This window comes from Armigeres subalbatus, chromosome 2, assembly GCF_024139115.2.
Source record: "Armigeres subalbatus isolate Guangzhou_Male chromosome 2, GZ_Asu_2, whole genome shotgun sequence".
Taxonomy (NCBI): domain Eukaryota; kingdom Metazoa; phylum Arthropoda; class Insecta; order Diptera; family Culicidae; genus Armigeres; species Armigeres subalbatus.
In genome coordinates, this window is record NC_085140.1 from 191,945,011 (window position 1) to 191,972,327 (window position 27,317).

General features: G+C 39.5%; 1 protein-coding gene across 4 annotated transcripts in view; it reads right to left on the minus strand.

Annotated features, from left to right (window-relative positions):
* Positions 1-27,317, minus strand: part of LOC134211417 (uncharacterized) — a 401,264-nt gene that overhangs the window by 207,799 nt on the left and 166,148 nt on the right. For all 4 annotated transcript variants that reach the window (XM_062688243.1, XM_062688240.1, XM_062688242.1 and 1 more), the window contains one exon: positions 1,557-1,590. The gene's annotated coding sequence lies outside the window, so the exon portion shown is untranslated. The remainder of the gene's footprint in view (positions 1-1,556; positions 1,591-27,317) is intronic.

Sequence of the window (27,317 nt, forward strand, 5' to 3'; positions counted from 1 at the left end):
AGATGTAGGTATAATGATTATGCTGTTTTATGTTATTGCGAGATATGAATAAAGCTGGGTTTATTCTAATACCCATTCATTTCTGACAAGTGTGAAGCCACTCCGTCAAAGAAATTTCAATATTCAGTTTAGTGCATTGTGTAATGCAGTTCCAGTAAACTTGAACAACATCGCATCGCTTGTTTAGCACTTGATAGGGTAAACCGTCCTATCGTTGTGGTATGCCCTAATGTTGCGGTAGTGTTAAAGTAGTCCATTCTGGATATAACACCATTGAAAACAATTGTGGGTACGCTAAAACTCTTCGAATTAACGACTAGAACAGCTTTTGTTTCACAAAATTCCGTTCAAAATGATGAAAAATCAACATTTTTCGTTAAAAATTTGAATCCCTTGAGCCTATTATTGCGGTAGTGCTAAGGTCCTATTGTTACGGTATCGCTCTCCATAAGAATTACATGCAATACCGCAACAATAGGACTGACCTTCAAAAAATATCGCAACGATAGGCAATTGCGTCCTATTATTGCGGTAGTTTGTTTTTATTCTGATAAAAACAAAACAACATAAGTTCAACACAATTCACGTAATATTTACGAAACTATAGTTAACGAGCATCCTATTCAACTACTACAATATGGAAATCGACCAACAGGTAATTTTTGAAGAATTTTTGTAATCAATTTTATTTTGACACGGTGCTTAACCGCTCCATAATAGGTCGTTTTACCCTAGTAGAAACGCTCGCTACAATTTGGCACTTTCGAAACTATGAACACCATAAAAAATAAATCCCAAGAGCTGTCAAAAGTTACAACTCGCGTGCTTTTGTGACCCATTTTTGGGACCTTTACCGGCTTTATCGATGCCGCAATGTCATTCGGCTCCATGAACATACCAACAAAAAAAATGTCAACTACAATAAATTTGTCAATTTGATCCGTCCGATCGCAAGACCTTGATCGTCGTCGGCATAATACCGCACACAGTTCTCCAACTCATTGGTGAGCTCCATTCGGAGGTCAAACAGCAACGGGTTTTGGGGGGAAGCACTGCACACATAGGCATAAACATTATGGCTGTTGTTGTTCGCTGATTTGAGCTGCTCATAAAAGCGATCGTCTTTGGACCCGCGCGCATTATGCCCAAAGCAGCCCTTCTGCATCCACTGATCTTTGAAATCTCCTGCGTTGATCAAGGCAACGCTGAAAAATACGATTCTGGGCCGAAAGGGTTAAATATAATAAATGTAATTCCTCTGGCAAAAATCGACGGTCAGTGTTGGGTAAAGGTAGTATAATTGAAAAATAGCATTTTCGTTGCGAACCGCGGCGGTAATTAAAATTCTGCTTTGGTCCTTTGCTTGTTTCTTTGGCTGACCCTTTTCTTTTTATATGCAAATCACGCAAAAGAGAAAGGATATACGTCGGTTTTTGGTCTTTGGCGTTCGGTGTCGATGAAATAATTATAAAAAATAATCAGTATCTGCATCGTTCAACAATTTCATTTATTTATCATTATAATTTTTTAATTCTCATTGTAGCTTGTTGCCTTACCTCAAGTTGGATTATGTCCAGGATGGTAGAGGATCTGTAAGAAATAAAAGAAAACAACACATTAAATATGGGCGTAAATTCATGAAAGTAGTTCGCGTTTGCTGATGGGCGGATATTCAGTTGCATAATTGTGAAAGACGGAGACCGTTTTTCCAACAATCGATATCCAACCATGAAAAAAAAACTTTAGTAATGCTAATATCAACTGACTCCATGGATTTTTAGTACTGTACCGTAGAGCATAAGTTTCCAAACTTTGTGTCCCGACCCCCAGGAGGGTGGTGATCATTGGTGGGTCGCGAAAGACAAATCTTGTTTCATACTTTTGTCACAATTTTGTCCCACAAATTTATGTTAAAGACACTATATAGTGTCTTTAAAGCGAACAAACCAAAAGGTACACACTCCGTGTTTGAAATTCAGTACACGTCGAAAAACTTCTAAAAATGAAAAAGCTCATTGACGGAACTGAGATCTCCACACGGAAGAAATAAACTACCCAATAGTGAGTTTAATTCTCCCAACCTCGAACATCCGTACGGGAAGCCAAAATTGAGTAAGTAGGGTCGAAGTAGTTTGCCTTTACTCCCATGTTAAAAAAGTACCCAACGGAAAATTTATTTACCCAAATGTAAGTTTAATTCACTCAATTTCGACCTCAGGTAATAAAACTCAACATTGGCTTCCCGTATTGAACTGGCGTCGTTGGTTTGTTTGGCTCTTTTGTTTTTGACAACAAAAGAAAGAGTGGATGAAGGAGAAGAGAAAAAATAACTCAAAAGTAAGTTTAAAAATACTCAATTTTGGGTACTTATTTTCTTCCGTGCATAATCTTGCATCCTACATTGAAGGTTTTCAAACGTGTTATCTCATCATACGACACCATCTGCTATCACGAGGAGGAAGTTCTAGATAAACTGAAGACACAAAATGTCGTAAAGGTTCAAAGAATCACTCGCTCCCAACAACCAGTCAACAAACAACTGCATCAACCCTATCAAACAAATGCTTCATTCAAGTTCAACGTAATCTACCAAGGAAGAAAAACTAAATCGCCTTGCAGTGAAACATAAACGGACTGTTCAATAATTTGAGTGACCTCCTAATACTAGCACGAGATAATCCCCCGCAAACTCTCGCTCTTCAAGAACTGCACTGTCAAAATTCAGCGAGTCTAACCAGTTACCATCATTCCTTGTCGTGTTTTTGGACGAGCCGGACGTACAATCTTCCGTGTCTCATCACGTGGCGCGCTTTGATCCCGTAGTGTTTTTTTTCCTCAAGCGGAGCGGAGGGTCGTTTTTATATCTTTAAGTTCCCTACGCGAGTGATAAGTTGGGTCACAAGGTGATTGTCCAACCGACTTTTGGAAGCGAGCTGTTTTAGCAAAGCTATCGCAGTCTCGTGAGAAAGTAAAGTTATTTTTTTTTCCTGAAAGCATTACGGTGACGACAAACAGCAGCAGAGTCGCCGTCACCTAAAAAGCTACCTACTCGGGAGAGTAGGCAGCAAACAGGCTAAGTAAAATATTGTATCCCATTGTCCCGTTGAATTCGATTCATCCACACTTCAGTGGTGCCGGTTTGTGTTCTGCCTATAGTTAGGTACAGTCGGTACCGGTGGATTATTTGCAGTGGGGCAAAAAGCGAAAAAGTTTGCCTGAAATATTATTAATTAATTTCGCTTTTTCTGTGTTTGTGTTGTTGTTGTTGTTATTATTATTATAGTTAAATCTCATTAGTATTTTCTCATATTCTTTTTATTATTATTTTTTTTGGGGATTTTGTGTTAATTACATGGACGAAGAAAAAGGAGGCGAAACGCCTCCCAAAGACAATATAATTCGCACGCGATTCTACCAAGCTTCTTCGCCTGGGCCGTGGGTGAAAGTGAAAAGTATTGATTTTCTAGGAATCAAACGTGACTTGACGCGTCGTTTTCCGAAAACTGATTTTCATCAGATTAATCGGAACAAACTACGTGTAACTGCACCTACATATCAGGATGCAAATGCTATCGCAAAAGACCAACTGTATAATGTAGAATATTTGGTTTATGTCCCCTCGCGGGAGGTCGAAATCGAAGGTGTGATCAACGCAGCGAGCCTGACTTGCAAGGATGTACTTGCGGGAAAAGGCCGCTTAAAGAATGCAATACAGTCTACCGTGGATATTTTGGATTGCAAGGAGTTGCATTCAGCTGCCATGGTAGATGGTAATAAAGTGTATTCTAAGTCAGGTTCGCTTCGGGTGACGTTCGCCGGTTCGATTCTCCCAAAATATGTAGATATTGAAAATATGTTATTTCCGGTGCGACTTTTGTGCCGCGGGTGTTCAATTGTACCAACTGCAAACAGTTGGGGCACACCGCCGAGTTTTGCGACAACAAGCCCGTTGTGGCAAATGTTTTGAAAAGCACAGGAGGAGTCCTGCCAACAACAAGTTACAAAGTGCGCTTATTGTGGCATGGACCCTCCCATGGTTTGCAAGAATGCCCAGTGTACAAAAGCGCACCCAAAAGGTGAAGCGTTCGTTGGTACAGCGCTCCAAGCAGTCGTATGCGGAAATGGTGAAGTCGCAAGACACATCCGCAACTGCCAACGCAACGGCTGCTATTTCAGCTGCCGTTCAAGTTAGTGATTTTTATGATGTCATTTCCATAGACGAATCGGACTCTGACGTAGCCGATATGGATGATTCTGCGGAGGTACACGTACCCGAAAAGAGGAAGAAACTGTCTTCCCCGGGATTGCGCCGTAAGAAAACAAAAATCATCCCTAGAAGCTTGCCTAAATCTGATGGTAATGGGGGATTATTTAAAATTCCGAAGCAGCCTGTCTATACTGCTCCTTTTGACCCATGTTGCAGTAAGACATTCCCGCCATTGCCTAAAACTGATGTTACAAAGAAACATCAGTCAAGGAATATCTCTCAGCAGAAAACTGCTACTCGCACTTCCAAGAAAAGAATCTCGTCCAAGCGAGGATTGATATCCTTTAAGGAGATTGTGGATCGTATTTTGAACTTATTCAATATTCCGAATTCATTGAGGCCAATCATTGACCTCTTTATTCCAACAGTTGAAAGTTATCTGAAGCAATTGACTTTTTTTTTCTTTTTTTTTTAAATCTTTATTATCGTGATTTTTTATAGCAATTGACTGTCTCATGGCCCCTTCTTGCAGAAATCGTATCTTTCGATGGATAATACGGCCAATATAGAAGATACGATCACTGTGCTACAGTGGAACTGCCATAGTCTAAAAAATAAACTAGACGTGTTCAAGTTTTTGATTCGCAATTCTGATTGTGATATATTTGCACTTTGTGAAACATGGCTCTCTTCTGAAGATGAAATCAACTTCCACGATTTTAACATTATTCGCCAAGATCGGGATGATCACTATGGTGGCGTTCTTTTGGGGATAAAAAAATGTTACCCTTTCTACAGAATTCCCATTCCGGTAGTTAATGGCTTAGAAATCGTCGCTTGTCAAGTAACTGTAAAGAATAAAGATCTTTGCATAGCTTCAGTATATATTCCTCCTAATGCCTCGCTTAATCGTCGGCATCTTTGGAGCGCAGTCTCTCTTCTATCATCCCCAGTTTTAATACTGGGTGATATGAATGCACATGGTATTGCATGGGGCGAAACCATAGACGATAACAGAGCGCCCATTTTTTATGATTTGTGCGACGATTTCAACTTGAATATTTTGAACACAGGTGAAGTAACTCGAATAGGACCAAATGGTCAACAAAGCCGTATTGATCTGTCCTTATGCTCAAATTCACTATCATTAGATTGCACGTGGAAGGTAATCCAAGATCCCCATGGTAGTGATCACATGCCTATATTCGCTACAATCAAAAGTGGCTATCAACGATCAGAGTCAGTTAATGTTCCTTTTGACCTCACGAGGAATATCGATTGGCAAAAATTTGCATCGGCGGTGAAAATCGGTATTGAATCAACTGATATACTCCCACCACTGGATGAATATCGATTCCTTACCGAATTAATTCATAAAAGTGCACTAGAAGCTCAGAAACGACGCGTTCCAAGTATATCTATCGTAAGAAGACCAGTCACTCCTGGATGGGATGATGAATGTACTAAGTTGTATTCCGAGAAATCTGATGCATTCAAGGCTTTCCGTAAACACGGAAGGTCTGAGCTTTTTGAGGAGTACCTGAGACTTGAAAGAAAGCTCAAAACCTTCTCAAGGCTAAAAACGTAGCTACTGGCGACGTTTTGTCGAGGGACTATCACGAGAAACCTCAATGACAACACTTTGGAAAACGGCCCGCAACATGCGGAACCGCATTTCCACCAATGAGAGTGAAGAATACTCCAATCGATGGATATTCAACTTCGCAAAAAAGGTCTGCCCAGATTCCGTACCAGCAGAACCGCTATTTCGAGAATCAGTCACTGATCCCGGTTCTTTGGGTGGACCATTCTCAATGCTGGAACTTTCTATGTCTCTTCTTTCATCGAAAAACTCAGCTCCGGGATGCGATAACATCAAATTCAATCTTCTGAAAAACCTCCCAGATTTCGCAAAAAGACGATTACTTGACCTGTACAACTGTTTCATGGAGTACAACATTGTGCCCCCAGAATGGCGACAGGTCAAAGTAATAGCTATTCAAAAGCCTCGAAAACCAGCGTCTAATCACAATTCATACCGACCGATTGCCATGCTATCATGCATGAGAAAGTTATTGGAGAAAATGATTCTTTCAAGAATCGACCATTGGGTCGAGCAAAATGCATTACTATCAAATACTCAGTTTGGCTTTAGAAAAGGTAAAGGAACAAACGATTGTCTAGCGTTGCTCTCTTCAGATATTCAGCTGGCCTTTGCGCACAAGGAGCAATTGGCTTCAGTGTTCTTGGATATTAAAGGCGCTTTTGATTCAGTTTCCATAGAAGTACTGTCAAACAATCTGAACAGTAGTGGATTACCCGTTATTTTAAATAATTTTTTGTACAATTTGTTGTCAGTAAAACATATGAACTTTACTCTCGGCACTCTGACAACTTCCAGAAACAGCTACATGGGCCTTCCCCAAGGATCATGTCTAAGTCCTTTGCTTTATAATTTCTATGTGAAAAATATTGACAATTGTTTGGAAGGACAATGCACGCTCAGACAACTTGCAGATGATGCTGTGATCTCTCTAAGAGGTCCATGTGCAAATGTCTTGCAAGGACCATTGCAAAGTACCCTGGATAATCTGACTGTTTGGGCCAGACATTTAGGGATCGAGTTTTCACCGCAAAAAACTCAATTGGTTGTGTTTACAAAGAAGCGGTACCCTGCTCAACTGAAACTAAAGCTGTTGAAAGATGACATCAACCAATCTTTATCCTCCAAATACCTTGGGGTCGTGTTTGATTCTAAATGTACCTGGAAACTTCATTTTGAGTATTTGATAGACATGGCGACATAGTTTAGTTATTCCCACCCCGAAGAAAGAAGCAGGATCGACTAACCCCTGCGATTATGGGACATTGCACTAACTAGCTGTATGTCGAAAATTATGGAACGCATGGTTAATCGGCGTCTTGTGGCAATACTTCGGGAACGCAACATACTGGACCAACGACAACATGCATTCCTCAAGGGGAGAGGAACCGGATCCTACCTTGCGTCACTAGGTCAAATAATTGATGATGCTCTAACGAACGACCTACACGTTGACATCGCTGCACTTGACCTCTCAAAGGTGTATAATAGGGTGTGGAGACCCGGGGTCCTGATAAAACTAGTCGATTGGGGTTTTATAGGCAACATAGGGCAGTTTATCCAAGGATATTTGAATGACCGAACCTTCCAAGTATTAATTGGAAACACGCGCTCCAGAGTATTCCAGGAAGAAACCGGTGTACCGCAGGGGTCTGTGCTGGCCGTAACGTTATTTTTAATAGCGATGAACTCGGTTTTTGACAATCTCCCAAAAGGAGTTTTCATCTTTACTAATGCTGACGACATCATTTTGATAGTGGCAGGGAAGAAATCAAAACATACTAGAAGAAAATTGCAAGCTGCTGTTAGATCAATCCATAAATGGGCAGAACAGAATGGCTTCACTATGGCTGCTGCGAATTGTGCGATCTCCCATTGCTGCACGCTCCGTCATAACCCGTGGGACAACTCCGTTACCGTCGCTGGAAAATCTATATTTATTTATTTATTCAGACTAAGGCCGAAGTGGCCTGTGCGGTATATAAAAGTCTTCTCCATTCCGTTCGGTCCATGGCTACATGTCGCCAACCACGCAGTCTACGGAGGGTCCGCAAGTCATCTTCCACCTGATCGATCCACCTTGCCCGCTGCGCACCTCGCCTTCTTGTGCCCGTCGGATCATTGTCGAGAACCATTTTCACCAGGTTACTGTCCGACATTCTGGCTACGTGCCCGGCTCACCGCAGTCGTCCGATTTTCGCTGTGTGAACGATGAATGGTTCTCCCAGCAGCTGATGCAACTCGTGGTTCATTCGCCTCCTCCACGTACCGTCCGCCATCTGCACCCCACCATAGATGATACGCAGCACTTTCCTTTCGAAAACTCCCAGTGCGCGGTGGTCCTCCACGAGCATCGTCCAGGTCTCGTGTCCGTAGAGGACTACCGGTCTAATGAGCGTTTTGTAGATTGTCAGTTTGGTACGGCGGCGAACTCTATTCGATCGGAGCGTCTTGCGGAGTCCAAAGTACGTACGATTTCCAGCCACTATGCGTCTCCGAATTTCTCTGCTGGTATCATTTTCGGCAGTCACCAGTGAGCCCAAGTACACAAATTCTTCTACCACCTCGATTTCGTCACCACCGATGCAAACTCGCGGTGGGTGGCTCACATTGTCTACTCTTGAACCTCTTCCTATCATGTACTTTGTCTTCGACGTATTAATGACTAGTCCGGTCCGCTTGGCTTCCCTCTTCAGTCTGATGTAGGCTTCCTCCATCTTCTCAATGTTACGTGCCATGATATCTATGTCGTCGGCGAAGCCAAATAGCTGGACGGACTTATTGAAAATTGTACCACTCGTGTTAATCCCTGCTCTTCGTATTATCCCTTCTAAAACGATGTTGAATAGCAGATACGAAGGACCATCACCTTGCCGTAACCCTCTGTGCGTTTCGAAGGGACTCAAGAATGCCCCTAAAACTACGCCCGAATGCCCTAAAACTATGCCCGAACTACGCACATCACCCGATCCATCGTCGCTTTGATCAACCGTGTCAGTTTATCCGGAAATCCGTGTTCGTGCATTAGCTGCCATAGCTGGTCTCGATCGATTGTATCATATGCGACTTTGAAGTCGATAAATAGATGATGTGTGGGCACGTTGTATTCGCGGCATTTCTGCAATACCTGACGTATGGCGAACACCTGGTCTGTGGTAGAGCGTTCACCCATAAATCCCGCCTGGTACTGCCCCACGAACTCTCTTGCAATTGGTGTTAGTCGGCGGCATAAAATTTGGGAGAGTACCTTGTAGGCGGCGTTCAGCAATGTGATTGCGCGGTAGTTGCTACAATCCAGCTTACGCTCGTTCGTAAGAAGGTTCCCGTTTATGTCCTTACACATATCAGGCTGTGGCACGTGGCCCCTACGTGAACGGTTCAACTTCTCATAGAACTTTCGTGTGTTATTAGCGCGGTACAGTTTCTCCGTCTCTTCACGGTCTCGATCTTCCTGCTGACGCTTTTTCCTCCGGAAAATCGAGTTTTGTCTGTTCCGCGCCTGTTTATATCGTGCCTCGTTCGCCCTCGTGCGGTGTTGCAGCAATCTCGCCCATGCTGCCTTCTTCTCTTCTACTAACTGCTCACATTCGCCGTCATAGTAGTCGTTTCTCTGATCCGGGGGCACCGTGCCAAGTGCAGCGGTTGCGGTGCTACCAATGGCGGATCGAATATCTCTCCAGCCATCTTCAAGAGACGCTGCGCCTAGCTGCTCTTCCGTTGGAAGTGCCACTTCCAGCTGCTGCGCGTATTCTTGGGCTAGTCTACCGTCTTGTAGCCGCCCAATATTAAGCCGCGGCGTCCGACTTCGACGCGTGTTGTACACCGTCGAGAGTTTTGAGCGCAGACATACTGCAACGAGGTAGTGGTTAGAGATGTCGCAAATTAATCGATTACTTCGATTAATCGATTCATCGTTGTGATAATCGATTAATTTTGAATCGATTATTACCCAACGATTAATCGATTCAATAATCGAGAGGAATCGTGAGTAATCGATTAGTTACTAATCGATTAATCAGAATTTTACGACATCATAAGGATGTCGAAAATTAATTGATTATTTCGATTAATCGATTCATCGTTGTGATAATCGATTAATTTTGAATCGATTACTATACAATGATTAATCGATTCAATAATCGACAAGAATCAAGAGTAATCGATTAGTAACTAATCGATTAATCGGGATTTTACGACATCTCTAGTAGTGGTCGGATTCAATATTCGCACAGCGGTAAGTGCGGACGTTCGTGATGTCGGAGAAGAATTTACCGTCGATTAGAACGTGGTCGATTTGGTTTTCCGTTTCTTGGTTAGGTGATCTCCATGTGGCCTTGTGGATATTTTTGCGGGGAAAGAAGGTGCTTCGGACTACCATTCGATACGGTGTGCAGACTATCCGGTCCGATGACCGGTCTATACATTTCCTCCCTTCCTACCTGTGCGTTCATGTCACCGATGACGATTTTGACGTCCCGCAGTGGGCATCAATCGTATGTCTGCTCCAGCTGTGCGTAGAACGCTTCTTTCTCGTCGTCGGGTCTCCCTTCGTGTGGGCAGTGCACGTTGATGATGCTATAGTTGAAGAAACGGCCTTTAATTCTCAGCTTGCACATCCTTGCGTTGATTGGCTGCCACCCAATCACGCGTTGGCGCATCTTACACAGCACTATGAAGCCGGTTCCCAGCTCGTTGGTGGTGCCACAGCTTTGGTAGAAGGTAGCCGCCCGATGCCCGCTTTTCCACACTTTCTGTCCTGTCCAGCAAATCTCCTGCAGCGCCACGACTTCGAAGTTGCGGGGATGTAATTCATCGTAGATCATCCTGTCGCAACCTGCGAAACCTAGCGACTTGCAGTTCCATGCTTCCAATCGTGATCCTTTATTCGTCGCCTAGGTCTTTGTCGATTATATCGAGTCGCATTATCTCTTATATTGCTCGTAATTATTTGTTTTCCAGGCGGCTTATTGGGCCTGCGCAAACCTCCTGTCTCGTGTCTCCTGTCTTTGAGCGGCACACGGTCGCTTTGGCGGAGCCTACTTGCGGATACATGCAGCTTTTTATAGAGGTTTAACAGGGCCCACTGTCGAACCCCACCACATCCTAGGCAGGCGCCACAACTCGCAGATGGCCTAGGGAGGGATTGTCAAGCCCTTGGACATAGTCCCTGCTGCCCCCGAATGTTTCCTACGTTATTCAGTTCAATTCTATACTCATTGTAGATTATGTTACGTTTTGATGTCAGTTCATTGTCTCTATTGCTAAAGGTCACCTCCTCTCAGGCGAGTATCCTAGTTCAAGCGTATAAGTAAGCACCGCTTAAGAGTTAAGCAAACGTGAAGAAATGGTCTAATAGTCTCAAAGCCTTACAAACAAGCGTAGCATTACTGTAATTGTATGGGTCGTGGTCAGCTATAGGATTCACTTTTCGGTGGCAAAGTACAGCTTCATCACGCCTATCCCCTATCTATTAGAAAAAAATATCGATAATGAAGCCAATGTAAGATTGTTTGTATACCATCGTTTTAATTTGTGGTATTTTTAATTATGGCTCGTTAAAGTGAGACATAACAAAATAAAAAGGTGCCACGTTCCTAGTTTTGATAAAACTTCTACTCAGTGAATTCAAGAGTCAATTCCCTATTAATATCTTGATGATATTTTCTACTGGTTAATTCCTACCTAGCTATGTTTAAGCGTGGCTACGACTCATCATCATCAGGGAACGCCTCAGAAAAGTATTGCCGCATAGAAGAGATCATTATCACTGATAAAAAGGACCTCTACCCGTCTACACCACCATTGAAGGCTTCAAGATACGATGTCCGTTGAATCACATGCACATGCGTAAAATCAGTGCATCAATGCCAGATTATATGTGACGCGGCATTGAACAAAAAATAGTCAACATGTGATATCATCACGACAGGATATGTCTTTGGTTGCCATATCAGTGCTAATGGCGTAAGCCCACCCATCGCGGCAAGATAACATATCCGAGGGGAGGGATTCGAATCCAATCCAAATCCAAATCCAATTCATATACAAATCCAATCTAAATCAAATCCAAATCTAATTCAATCCAAATCTAATTCAATCCAAATCTAATTCATTTCCAATCTAAATTCAATTCGAATTCAATCCAAATCCAATTTAAATCTGAATCAAAATCCAATCCTAATCAATTCCAAATCAAACTATAGCCAATCCAAATCATATTCAAGTCTAACTCAAATCCAATCCAATTCAAATTCAATCCAAATCCGATTAAAAACCAATCCAAATCTGATTCAAATCCAAATCAAATCCATATCCAATACAAATCCAATCTAAATGAAATCCAAATCTTATTTAAATCTAATCCAAATCCAAGCTAAACCCAATACAAATCCAACGAAAATCTAATAGAAATCCCTTCCAAATCCATGCCACATCCAATTCAAATAGAATTAAAAATGGGACGAGATTTTGGCAAATACAATGATGGACAATGATGAAGCAATTTATTATGATATGTGCAATTAAACGTGAATTCATTTTTATCCAATTTCTTAAAAAAATACTTTTGGTACGTGGTGGGTCGCAAGCAATATGGGACTCTGCTAGGTTATATCCAAAAAGTTTGGGAACCTCTATCGTAGAGGATTTCAGAACACAGACTGCTTCTTCTCAGTGCATGCAATTACTCTATTTTTAAAGGATCTCAGTCATATGTTTCTATTGCAAGGAGTAAGAAAACGCCACCGGCGATTCTTATGATTTGATACCTTCTTCACTACGAGATTGGCATTATTCTGCGTTCACGGAGAATGCTTCTGACTGTAGTAGGTACGTGAGAAAAATTCGTAAAAAAGAGGATGTAGCCTCAGAATAATCAAATAAACTGCAATCAATGATGTGGGTTTGACGTCTACAATGCGCAAGCACGGCTCCGTGTAATTGGATCCCGCACGACGGTCAGCCGGAAAGCTTTCTTCTCTAATTTCCTGAAAATCCCACAGGACAAGGGCCGAAACGCCGGTGTTTGTGATCGATTCCCGCTGGATTGGATGGCCGTACCAGCCAGCGCGGGAAGGTAAACAGAATACATCCTAATTGTATGGTCCTCTCTAAAGTGCCGCTGTCCAGTCGTGACATTTCCCGGTGTGTGACGGGCGGTCATAATTTCCCTTGTCCCGCTAGCAAAGGGCAAAGTGACAGGCTAAAAGCATTATAATATCATTACACTAAAAGCCATTCATTACGCAGAAAGATTCGGATGAGTGCAGGTCTGCTGGTTGCAGTAGCTGGATGAGCTAGTCGGTGCTGTGCTGCGGCGGTGGTGGGAACACTCTTGGTCAACTAGGTATAATAAGACCAGTCTGGAAAATTAAGTTCCTGGTAAATGTGTCACGAACGCCTTTTGCTTGAACAGGAAAGAGTGTGGCTTACGTGGATAATGTAAAAAACAACGTGATAGCTGTATAATAAATTGCTCTTGATATACGCAAACATGATTTTTGTTAACACTCTATAGACGAATCCAAGTAAAAATAAGAAGAAGACACACGACGGTGTTAACTTTGACAGATCCTACAGCTCAGCATAGGGAGATGATTTTAAAATGCTTATAATAAATTCTAGACAAATTGTAATTAAAATCTGATTGATGTACGGTACGGAAAAAGTTCCGAATTACATATCTGGAAGCTTATCTCAATTTATTTTATTTTTTCCAAAAACGTATCTATCATATAGTTCGGAACTTTTTCCGTATCATACATAAACCAGATTTTAATTACATTTTGTCTAGAATTTATTATAAGCATTTTAAAATGATCTCCCTATGCTGAGCTGTAGGATCTGTCAAAGTTAACACCGTCGTGTGTCTTCTTCTTATTTTTACTTGGATTCGTCTATAGCAGACGAATCTAAACAATAACAAAAACAACAATAGGACATAACGTTGACATGGTATTAAACTCAAATGTATGTTTGTTATACATTAAATAGTTCAAAAATATTGAAAAATTGGTGGCAATTTAGTTGCCACTGCCCGGCAAGCGGGAAAACAGGCAACGACAAAAATAAATAAAAGATTTTTTTAAATTAGGTTTTACGTAAAACTAGTTAAATCAAGACACATTACATTTTTTAGTGAAGAGTCCTAGTCGGAAGACGCATCATAAGTGAAAAAATTTGCGCTTTTGTTCCCTTGGAAAAATAAAACACAATTTCGTCAAAATCCAAAAACTAAATGTACAGAAAGGCAAAGCTTTTTTCACGCTAATGACGCCATAATCTAACACAGGAAATTCAAAATAATTGATACCAACGAGAAAAATATTTCTTTTCGTTTTTTAACGAATTATAAATGGAAATCCTTCTTCCACTTGAAACTTCTGTTTGTAAAAAGCTGTTCTCAAATGACATTTCAATTTTTTTATGGCTCAAATTCATCTTGGGTGGTACTAGGTAGTAAATAAAGCCATTGCATGGAAAAAAATAACTAGAACTCTTGTTAATAAAAAGAAAAACATATAATTTGTTGGTGGCAATATAGTTGCCACTGCCTTATAAAGGGTTAACGTAAAGATAAATATTAGTTCACCAAGGTGAAAGGTGAAAGACGCTTAGGAATACTTTTGATCTGGGTGGTGCGAAAAGAATCGATTTGGTTGTCAAATTGAAGCCAAACTTTTCTATTGTGCCCAGGGTGGCCAGATTATATTTTGATAAATCGGTAGCTTTACTGTAGAAAAATCGGTAGTTATCGGTAGGCCGGAAAAAGTTTAAAACCATTAAAATAAAATAGTAATTTTACATGGCGTACTTAGCCTCATGTTGAAAAATCGTATAATCTTATTGCAACGTCTTTCAAAGTATGTAAATGAACGTACATCTTACAATTAAGAAGAGCCATAGTTTATTGTTTACTAGTAATTTCACTATCAGCATTAAAATCGATAGTGATTAGGTTCAGGTTAATATCAAATATTCTTTTCCAATTTGAATCTAAAACTATAAAATAACAAAATTTGTAGATTCCCCAGCAATGTTATTTTTACTTTTTTAATCTAGTTTCATATAAATAATTATTACCTATGTTGCTGTTCAGAAAAATTCCACACTTGTAAAGCTGATTGACCTGAAGAAATTATTACATATTCATACAATAATGCATTTGTATATCAAAGCAGTTACAGTCAAAGCTCCATGAGACGATATTAAAAGGACCATCGGCTCATGAAAATATCGAGATGTGGGTTAGAGATTCCTTGGAAAGCTATTTAGAGGGACCATCACAGTAATCCAGAAAATATTTTTTAATATGGCATAATTTGTTTCCATGAGTTGATATCGAGTCATAGAACATCGACTCATAGAGGTTTGACTAAACTAATAAAAAGATTTGGAGATACACTAATTAATTGGAAAAAAATAGTAGACAATAAACTTCCCAAGTCCAAATAATTTCTAATTCATAAAAGGTAGTAAAAAATAGTAAAAAATGCCCATGACATTGCTGCAAAATAATGAACAAAATTGTTTTGATAATTCAAAGAAAAAGATGCGGATGATCGTTAAGTTATATTTATCAAAGAAGCAGTAATATCACAAGTGACAGGAATGATAATTATTGAAAATAGAGGTAAAAACTTATAGAGGACGATTGTCGCTGCGGTTTCCTTTGTTATCGTTCCCAAACATGTTGGGTGCCTATCTGTCAAAACGTTCTGATTTTTCCTTCGTTTACATTTAGTGCCCTATCTTCGCCAGCAAAAGATGTTTCGCCAGTGACGACAAGTTTATTACCTCTATTTTATTGAACACTCTGATCCTGTCCTCACAGACAAACAGACATAACACATTGAACATTTACTCGTCAAAATCATCGTCGTGCAAATACTAGCGACATCTGTTGATTTCAGTTAGTTGAGCAAATCACGAACCAGATGGCGGTAGTGAGCAAATGTCAAACTCGAGTAAATCCGATGCGCGCGCCACGAGTGATCGATTGGCCAACTAATGATTATTTGAATTGACCAGTAAATCAGTGAATGATGGAAATTATACAAGTGTTATGTCTGTTTGTCTGTGCTGTCCTTAATCTATTTATGTGGTTTGAAATATGAATTTGATGCAAAATGTCATAATATAGAAGACCAATTTAAGATACAGTCGCCTCTCCACATCTTGATATTGAAGGGACCATGAAGATAGTGAGAGATCGAGGAAAAACCTCGTTGCTATGAAAAACGACAACAAAACAAAAGTCGTGTCCTGTTGTTGATGTGCTTGTTATTGTCCAAAGATGGTCTAGTAGCCTAAAAATTTGGACATATTGACATAAGGTGAGTGAATCTTGAATAAAATATGATCAGAACAGATCGAGATGAAGAGATATCAGGAAAGGGAGATTATTAAGATGTTAAAAGCTCCAATATATGTAGATTGAAGTCGTCGATGTAGGGAGAGATATCGAGATGTAGAGAGTCGACTGTATAGAATATTCAACCAATTTATGATTTAACTATGCTGATAGTAGTTTGTCTGAGAAATCACTGAAATTTTTCGAATCGTTTATAAGAAAGATTTTACGTTGACGGTGCTTCTATTTGGCGGGTTGAAAATCGGTAGTTCTCGGTAGGAATTTTGAAAAATCTGTGGTTTTTGATCTCTCGTCTGTGAATCGGTAGGTGAGTCAAAAATCGGTAGGACTACCGAGAAATCGGTAGGTCTGGCCACCCTGATTGCGCCGGAGCCAAACATTGAAAATTGTGGTTATGTTCGTTTCAGATCCTATATTGAGAAGTATTGTTATTATTTGGGGAAAAAAATAAAAATAAACTTAGATTGAGTTTTGTATTCTTTGTAACACATATTTTCACATTATATTTCGAGTTGAAAATTAGTAGGAATGCAATTAAAAAGTACTCGTTATGAAATTTCACGAGATTCGACAGTTGATTGGAGCAGGAATGTATTAAACCATCATAAAGTCATGTAGAGTCTTGCGCATTTGTGCGCTTTCATGCAGCATGGAAAGAGAAATTCGCTGAGCGGGAAATGTTTGACAGCCAAGTAACTGCAAAATAATTTTGCTTATGGGATTGATTTCAAAATATCCCTCTACTCGCTTGAGAGCAGAAAAGCGGCTCTATCCGCAGCACCCAGCTTTTGATGTACAGTCACTCTCAAAATTGAGCGTACAGTATGGATTAGTTGACTACACTCGAAATTTTCAAAGGAAATTAAATGGTTGACTCGGTTGTTTTAATGCATTTCAATATTCATCCCTTCCTTCAATGTATGCGTACATAAAATTGTTGAAATTCTTTCTCTAAAGTTTATTTATTTGAAAATAATCTCAAAATGCGCCTATTAGATGTGACAAAATTGAGCGTACAGCGACTATTTTTCTATAAATTTTTTTATTAAAAACACGATTAATGCATTTTTGTATTGTTTTTCCATTATAATATTTATAATAATAAACATCCGCTACTTAAACATTCAATGTTTTGAAATTAAACTATGCTTTGGTCAAAATGACGAACAAGTGAGAGGTAAGAACACTGTTATTTAACAATTCAATACTGTTGGGTCAAATAGATGCGTTAATTTGTATGGTTCATCGGCATTGTATCTTATATATGATAGATAATCGAAACCGAGCGAGACATACGATTAATTTGGGAAAACTCAGTCGGTAAATGATGAAAACAGATGTAAACATACAGAGAAAACGACAAATGTTGGGAATGGCATAATTCAAATTTAGTATGTCTTTAACTTAAATTTGTTTTAAAGCTCGATTATCGTCTCAGGTCTTACATTAAGAGTAATATTATTAAATCCAATCATTCACAGTTGAATTATAAAACTACAAGGTGTATCTAAAGGTACCGAACATAAATACAGCTTTTCAACCCCGTAGAGAACTTTTGATTTAATATTGAAAAGATAGCTTAAAATCGTAATTTCATAATTTTATTTGGATTAAACTCCATGATCTGTTACCATAAGGGATAAAATTTGATGATTTCCATTTGGCGAGTAAAAATAATTTTTTTAAGAGTTCGGCAGCTTATTTAATGATATCTTGGTGAATTTAAATGATTCAACCAAATTCGTTCCCACGGTGACTGAATCTTCAAATATAAAATGACATCTTATAAGGTATCCGTGTGCTGCTCTTTTATTAATATTATTAATAACGAGTGTCCTGAGCCTATAAGCTACCTATACATCGACTTTTAAAGAAAGTTATACTTAATTTGAATTATGCCATTCCCAACATTTCTCGTTTGCTCTGTATGTTTACATCTGTTTCCATCACTTATTGACTGAATTTTCCCAAATTTATCGTGTGTCTCGCTCGATTTCGATTATCTATCATACATAAGACACGATATCGGTGAAATCCATATCTTAAAGCATTTATTTTGCCCAGCAGCATTGAATTGTTAAAAAGCATTGTTTATACATCTCAAAAAAAAAAAATCAAATCTCATCAAATAATGATGACACAAAATTACCTTCAATTCTACTACCGCTATCAATTAATCAGTTAGTGACAGGCTAATGACCTGATTTAGTGCCACTTGACAGCCAATACAGGCCGTGATCGATCATATCAGAAAAGCAGGCCGTTCGTGATGTTGTCGATTTGTTTCTTTTTCCACGCGACAGACACAACATATTGAAATTGCCACTTGAGCATGTCATGTCCGATCCCCACCCCGTACCCTTCCACCTTTTACAACGATAAAGATCTGTGTTGAACAGGAGGACCATTTAAACCGATGTTCTAGTAGTTCTGCTTCTTCGGTCGTATGTGTACTTTAGCTACTTGAGAGTTCAGTCTCCGGATCAAAAAAAAAAGCGACGCTGATGTGAATCGATGAAGATGTCTTCCGCCTATCGCTTCTTCTATAGACGCTGACGTTAAATGCGAAAGCGTAATAGCATTGGATCGGAACTGACGTGGACAAGAAGTGGGCGTGTGATGAGTGGAGGCAGTTTTCACTCTTTTTGGGATGGATGTCGCGTTGCTTCGCGGAATCTGTCTGGCACTGGGAAACTGATGGTATGCCAATGCGTTTTGATGAGTGATTTGGTACCACACCGCACGCAATCGTTTGCGACTGAACTCTACTTAAAAGACTATGGGTGATGATTGAGATGTATCGATTGCGGATTACTCTCTTTAGTAGCGAGGTTTGGATTGCTTTCAATCAATTCTTAAATCGTAGATCTAGCTTTTTTGACGTAAACTACGCCTAAGGGAAGACTTGGATACAGGGTGTAAAATGTGAATTTCCAAATTCGAGACCGTCACGAAATTAGGCAAGATATCAAACGCTAATAGCTCCTTCATATCTTTCGATGAATTTTCGAGATTTTATTATCAATCGAATCGGAAACTATCCAGCAATTTTTCAAGCATATTGAAACTATTGATTATAAACGTAAAAACATTGAAAATACCAATTCCTTACAAACCCATTAAAATTTCCGAATCTCGTTACGACCGCTGTTTGGTGCGGTTGGTTCTTGCGCTCTACTTTAGTGCGGTGATTCCCACAAAAAGTAGAACAATAGAACCAGATCAATGACCGCGGTCGAACCAAAAGAGTTGTGTTTATGAAAAAATGCTGGACATGTTCGTGTTATTAAGGGGTGATTGATTATTAACAAGGGATATGCCCTTGCTAATAATTCGTTAAAGTTTACATTGATGGACATAATTATTCTTCAAATTTTCATTGTAATCCACAGGCTTGTGCTTAAGGGAAATTCTATACCAGCATTTGAAAAGGACGTTAAAGCCATTTTTTAACGTTAACTGCGTCTAAGGGGAATATTTCAAAATTGAGGACTGTCATGAAATCATGTAAGATTGTAAACGTTATGCCGCGTTATGTGCGCTATGCCTTTAGTTTTTAATGATTTTTTAGATATCAATAGACTCGGAAACTCACCACAAATTTTCCAGTTTTATTAAAACTGATTATCAACTGTATACAAGGTTATCTTACCATTTGGGCAGCACTCTTGACAGCACCCCCTTGAAATAACACATTAAAGCATTTTATCGCCATTAAACAATTAACTTTGAGATGCATTAACCACTCTCAGTCGAACAACAGTCGGAGAAAGGCATCATCACCACTGGGGAATAAATTTGGACTTTTTTTAGTAAAAATTTCAAATTGTGGTAATGAACCATTCCCATATTTTAAGTTGCGCCAATTTTGTTCGAAACCAGTGACATATTTTTTTTCTTATCTTTTCTATACACTGAGATGAAATGACTCTTATATTTTATGTGCGCTAATCATATAAAAGTAGTTCGACCTATTATATAATATATAATTTCATTTAGGAACAATAATATTTATGAATCAGACATATGCGATACAAATGCAGTTTACTTGCAACTTATTTGTTCTGTAAATGACTTTTATATTTATTGATTCATAGTTGAAAACTATCAATGCCCGCACATAGAACTCATGGTCATCATGAGTATTGAATAGGCGAGAAAATATCTAGCACAATCAAAATGGCGATAAAGTAAGCATCAGTGCATCGGATTTCTTTTCCTGTCTCTAGCAGTTTAACCGGTACTTTTCAAAGAAAATTGATGGGCAATGTTTTCGACGACCTTTTACCGGATTTTCAAGCAGGTAAGTTAATCAGTTTTCTTATATAACACGTTTTCAATGGGCTTTTTTCACCAGCTTCTGGCAAAGTGTTTCTGGATGATATTCGAGAAGAAACCGTGCCAATGCCGAAGCCCAACAGCATTTCCAGTACTACCGTCAGAGTAACCCACATAAATTCCTGATTCCATATGCCACAATTGATCCGTGATTTGACTGTCTATTGCGAGGGCATTGATATAGGTTCTACTAAGCCGAAGAATCCAGAAAACGATGACACATCCCGAGGCATATCCCGCAAAAAAGACGCCGGCTTGCGTTATTCCTTCGTCCTGAAGTAATAAAAATCAACTTTGGTTCGCATTATACTAAGTATACAAGAAAGGCAAAAACACCTTAATAAAACATTTAAAAAACAATCCGAAGATTTAAGCCACACCAGACTTTCTTCAAACGGATGCAAAAAGAAATCACTATTTGTCAAAAGATTTGATTCGATGATGGTGAGAATAAGTCAAGAACAATAACGGGCGTCTCCAAATGGATTGTAATGCGTCTTCTACCGTGTGGTTGTCGTCAAGCAGCAAGAGAGGAATACTTAGGGAACACCAATAATTCATACCCAGTTGAAAAATTACCACAGCAATAGTTTTCAAATAAATTGAAAAAAATCAGAAAGGTTATATACAACGACCACCCGACGTAAACTGCGTAAAACAGATTATAAGAAATCGCCCCGTATGAGAAAGATCGTTCCGTGAGACGGCCTATTTAAATATTACCTAGGAAAATGATTCGGCACTTCATCCCTTAGCTCCTATTTCCATCCTATCAAAAACAAAGCAATGAAAAGGAATTTGGTTCTTTTGTGTTATCAAAAAGAAGTGACGAGTCTGGTGCTGTATTTCTCATGTGTTTGCATTTTATTACTTCAGGACGAAGGATTACACTGTTATCAGGCGTTCTGATAAAACTGAAAAATCGTTAAAATACTTTTTCGGATTGTCCAGGCCGTCCAAACTTCTCTGGAGTACATATCCTCGTATATATCAGGAAATATGTCTACACACAAAATGTCCTAATCTGAGATATATGTCCAAAAATATCTATGTGATCACAAGAATTGATCGAGTTTTGAATAAACGTAAATTATTTCAGGGTCTCCAAAACGTTTTGGAGTTTAGAATATGTGATATACCCGATCAACCAAGCCTTAAACGATGTATCCGTGCATCGTTCAACATCTTAGGGGTGATTCAAACATGACAACTTTTTTTTTAGATTTTTAGACCCCCTCCCCCCTCTATACGCTTTTTGTGTGCCGAGTATACCCGAGCAGCACACATCAGACGATTGTCGTTACAGCAACTTTAATGTGACTGAATCTGGTCACATATGAGTTGCAGTAACCTATGTGAAACATGTGTGTTGTGTGCTTGTGATGTCGATGGGTGGTGTATACCGTGTTCCCAATTACATTTAAAGCGTGCTTGCGTTACACTTATAACACCACTCAACTAAACTTTCCATTTACATCAAGAGACACTTTGTGTATCCACACCTCTCTTTAAAATCTGAGAGTTTTGCGAAAACTTTGTCGAAAATAAAGAAGCCTAGCTTGTTTACTGAAAATTTAAAATTTTCAAGAAATAGCAGCATTACGAAATCCCTAAAACGCTTTACCAGACAAATCGGAAATATCTGAATAGGTCTATTTTTGAAAGAGTGAGATCATAACATTTTTCCACAGAACTTCAAGAAAACTTGAAAATTTTAAAATATTGCTCATTTACTGAGAAATTTCATTGATAAAATCCGGATTTGTTTGAAAATCTTCGGTCAAAGGGCAAAGGCTTAGTTTCATGTTCTTGGAAAATAATCATGTTCAGGCAAATACAAAAAAGTCTGATGATGATCACGACCTGTAAAAATTTTCAACTACACAGTAAACAATATATTATGTATCTGTTTCTGTTATAAATTTCTAACAGAATATGTTATCTTTTTAATAAAATTGTAACATAATTTGAAAACTTTTTGTTTAAAGTAGTGTTATTTTTTATATAAGTTTAGATATTTTAACAACTTCCTGCAACAAATTTGTAACAAATTTTGTTGAAGAAATTTAGTATAACTATATTTATTGAACGGTTACTCAGCCTTGCAATTATTACAACGAGATTTTATTTACCCGACGTTTCGAAACGTCGGGTAAATAAAATCTCGTTGTAATAATTGCAAGATCCATAATCAGTAAATTCAGTATAACATAATGTGTGGCAGTGAAATTGCACTTGCCGTTTACTATATAAATAAATATTCAATGGCGGCATTGAACCATCGAAATAGGCTTGGCCTGATACCAACAATCAAATAAACAATAATCGAAGCAGTCGTTGCACGTGGATGTCAGTGACATGTGCCACACCATCGAAGGTAAAAGGTTTTCCTGGAGACTCCCGCTTGGATATTAACGGAACAAACTCCACATTTGGCGATCCTGCCAGATTAAAATCATTAATAATACATTTATTTAGAATCTGGTTTTAAGCAAGCGGGAGTGCCCAAGGACAAATTGTATCGTGTAGCATTCTTCCTTTTACCTATACTACGCGGGTGATAAAAAAAAGTGAAAGTGAAGTGCTCGAAAAAAAACTATCATTATCGGGGGAGACTGGAGGTACCTTTGGAAATTCCCGTTATGAAGAAATAGGTATATTTAAGAATACATAAATGGTGAGTACATATTTGTGAAAATATTTCCGTGAGAGCTTCACAATTGCCTTTCAGTTTGGCAATTGTGTTCTCTGCTTGCATTGACGTGCGGAGGGCGCTTGCCATGCTTTGCTTTTTGGTTTGATTAATTTGTGAAGAGACCCTTTATTCACTTAGTAGACCTCTAGCACATCTTATGTTCATGAAAATTAGGATCCTATCTCATAACATATGTATAGTCATCTTTGCGGTGAAATGTGGTCCTTCCATGATTTTGGAACGCTAGCGTTATACTATCCTGAGCTGGATTTGGTAACAACTGACGAAGAGGACATTGCAAAAGTCATGATTGATCTAGTATATACTTTGAACCGAACTCGAAAACGTTCTGGAGTACTATGAACACCTCGTATTCCAGAAAATTAGGTTTACATTATTCCTATTGGATGTATTGAGTATATGCCAAAGATAAGAACATTGCAAAATCCTTGATTGATTGACTTGGTTCATACCTTGAGCTGAACTCAAGAATGTTTTGGAGTACTTTAAACATCTCGAATTCAAGAAAATTTGGTTTGCATGGTGCGCATATGCTTATTGAACCAGGTTGGGTACATATTGATGGTGGGGACATTCCACAATGCCTTGGTTGTCGGGTAGATATTTTGGGTTGAACTTTTGGAGTAACTTAAACATCATGAGCATCTCGTATTCCAGAAACTTTATCACTGTCTCAACGATCAAGATGACTAAACTTGATTGAGTGTTTAGATTTATTAAACAATTTGATATAGGATCCATCTGAAGATTCATCTGAATGCTGTCAGTAAAAAAATCTTCACAAGGTTTTGGATATCTAGGTCTTCAGGGTATAACCAAACTTGACCTCCAGTATTTTTCCTGGGTAGCCAACATCCTGATAAACATTTTTGCTGTAGAAACTGGGGGTCCAGCTCTCTTCTGGGATTTTTCACAGCCAATCTAAAACGCTGGGCATCCGTCCAAAAAGGGTTAAGGAGGTCAAATATTTTTAAATTTATTGTTATGTTATAATCTTAGGGAACGTCCATAAATTACATCACGTTATTGGTGAGAGAGAGGGTTTCTAGAAGTGTGACTACTCATATCATTTTTTTTGGAAATTTCATACAAAAAGTGAGACAAAGTGGTTAATTATTGCGTTACATAATTAATGGACGTTTCCTTGATGCACTTCTCAATTGCCAGGAACCTCAACCAGTCACCATTGATGATCAAAATACATTTCCTATGTATAATAACTTTGGTCTCTTTTCACTAACCATTACCTCCCACTAGCATGTTCACGTGGTTTATGGACAGTCCCTTAGCATTTAAAAATGTTAGAACCTTAAAATCTAACATTTTCCCAGCAATATATCATTTTTACTCAAATTTTAGCTAAAAAAAATGCCAAAGAAAATTATTCCGATTTTGTCACTGTTCCAATTTTATCAACTAAAACTCACGGACCGTGTTGATAAAAACGGAACATATTTGTATCATCATCCAAACTTAGACGTATTTGGGGAGAGCTTACCAGGCTCTATCTTGCATCGAAATTAGAAAAAATGCTCTCAACTTTTTGCTCATTTTCGTAACTTACATGTTCTAACTCTAACTCTACACACAAAGAAACATCTGATCTTTGTCATGCAGTCATTGAGGGAGCTTGGCATTCAAGCTCTAGAACGGCAGTCTTTCATCAAAATCATAAAAAAAATGTCTTCAACCTTTTGTTTTTAACCGCTCAAGGGTTGGATTTTCAACAGACCCAATCGGATCCAACGTCCATAGAGACATCAGAGACGCACCAACCTGCTCAAGGGTTGGAATTTCTTCCATCGGATCCAACGTCCACTCTCCCATAGGATCCAATCGGATCCAACGTCCACTCGAATGTAGAAGACATCAGAAACGCACCAACACGCTCAAGGATTTGATTTTCTTCCATCGGATTCAACCGGATCAAACGTCTATTCAAAAGATATTTTAGTTACAAGATAAAGAATGTCGCTTCGGTTCCCTTTGTTCTGCTGTCCGAAACATGTGTCGGCGTCGGCCGAGGAAACTAAAAATGACATTGGGCTATTAGGGAGCGTAGTTCCACTACTGACTATGCCATTGTCTGATTTTCTTTTTTATATATATGTTGAGCACAACAAAACACAAAACAATATTAATATGGACAACATTTTTGTTTCTTCTTCAGTAGAGAGACACTTTTTGCATATGATGCCTACATCGTTTGTCTCAAAACAAATCAGCACCAAACACCGAAATTCTCTTCAGCTCTAAAATCTGCCAAGTAAGATGAATGAAATTCAACACTCTAAAATACTGAGTAACATTTTTTTTAATAAATGTGTGCCGTACACAATGACCCGTACACTATGTTTGGTTAAACTTTATATTGAAGGTAATATTTGTAAAGTAATATTTGATATTACATCATTATACTTTTCTCTACACATATCATTGTAAATCGTTTAACTTCACGTAGAAGTAATACACTCATATCATTAATAGTGTACTAACCCTGGTTGGGGTATCCACCAAATTCAGCTGTTGTTGGTCGACGGCAGCAGCAGTGTCTTCACTCTGCTTGCTCTCTCCGAGACAGCTAAGTAAGTTGTGACGAGACGAACGCATGGAGAAAACAGAACTGCGCAATAAAAATATCGCGCAGTGGGACAGAAATGGGCCTCTGCCGAAGTTGTAAAAGACCCTGGTGTGTACGGTCCGGATTCTAGAGATCACAATTTGCTACTTTTGGGAAGTCGGGTCACTCCAAGGAGCCCTTGATTTTCTTTAGAAAAACTGAATTCCTTGAACTCCAAAGTGAAGCCCAGTCCCGACCGACAACATTCTTTGACTAGTTTTTCACGTCGGCCAGCGGGACGGAGTTGGTGTAACGTAGGTGTCCAATACCAGCAAGGCCTCGGCTGGAGACGGAACCATCCGTATATCGAATTTCATGGTTACGAAACCGTGTTGCTGTTAGTTCTAGGATTGATCTCCTCAGCTTGTCCGTGTTGTCTCCTCTTTTGAAACGATTGGCAATGGTGTAGTCGATACTGGCGGGAGGCATCAGCCAACTGCTTGCTCCGTGCCAGTGGCCGCGCCACTGCAGGGAGACCGTTGCCGGTCACGTTTCTTAGGTTCTGGTCAGCCTCGTCGAGGAGAGGGTTCCTGTGCTCTCCTGAGGTCACCACAGCAAAGGCGACGGATTTGCAACAGATGGTTGTGAGGACTCTATGTCGAAATGGGGTGATACCGGCATCAACGTAGGCTGCTTCTGCAGGAGTAGAAGGGAGGAGTCCGGAGGCAAGCCGGACGTAAATATCAAAGGCGGAGGCCTCTCCCTGCGGAACCTGGTTAGTTCCGGTATTTTTGGCCAAGGTCTTCATCTAGCTGATCCGGGAATTTCAGGCCACCTTAACGGCCGGATACACTTTCCGGCGTTCATAATGAATCCGATGGAGGCAGCCCAGCGGTGGATGGCACTAACCGCCGCCTGCGTTTTTATTCGGGTTCGTCCCGGAATACCTCCTACAACGACCAGGAGAATGTCGTCGGCGTAGACGAAGAGATGGACGTTCGCCGGTAAGACACTAAAGACCCCGTTCATTGCAATCAAGAATAGAGTGACTGCAAGAAGCGACCCTTGGGGACGTCAGTTTCCTCGGCGAATTCTCCGGAAGTAGTGCCGCCAATTAGAACCGTAAAGGAGGTTTTTGATAAAGGCAAGTATGTTGCCGGTGATGCGCCATTCCTGCAGTTTGTTGAGGGCCAGGGGTCTACAGGTCCTGCTAAAGGTTTTGGAATGTCTAGAGATACCAGGTTAACATGCTTGCCTTCGTTTTACGCGCTTTGGAGCACGCTGCCCAGGTTAGTTTTCGCGAGTTTCAGACTGATGGTTGGGTGCTGTTGAGTTAGTAAAATCCAAATCCGATAAAATCCAAAAATCTGAACTCTTGTTGAAATCTGAACATTGAACAATTTTCCGCGGAGACTAAATTCCTGGGGAAAGCTCATAGATTTTTTTTAGAAATTCTAAACAATTTCTTGTAATAATTTTAAAGAATTACTTGTAAACACTCCTTTTCCCCAGATATTTTAA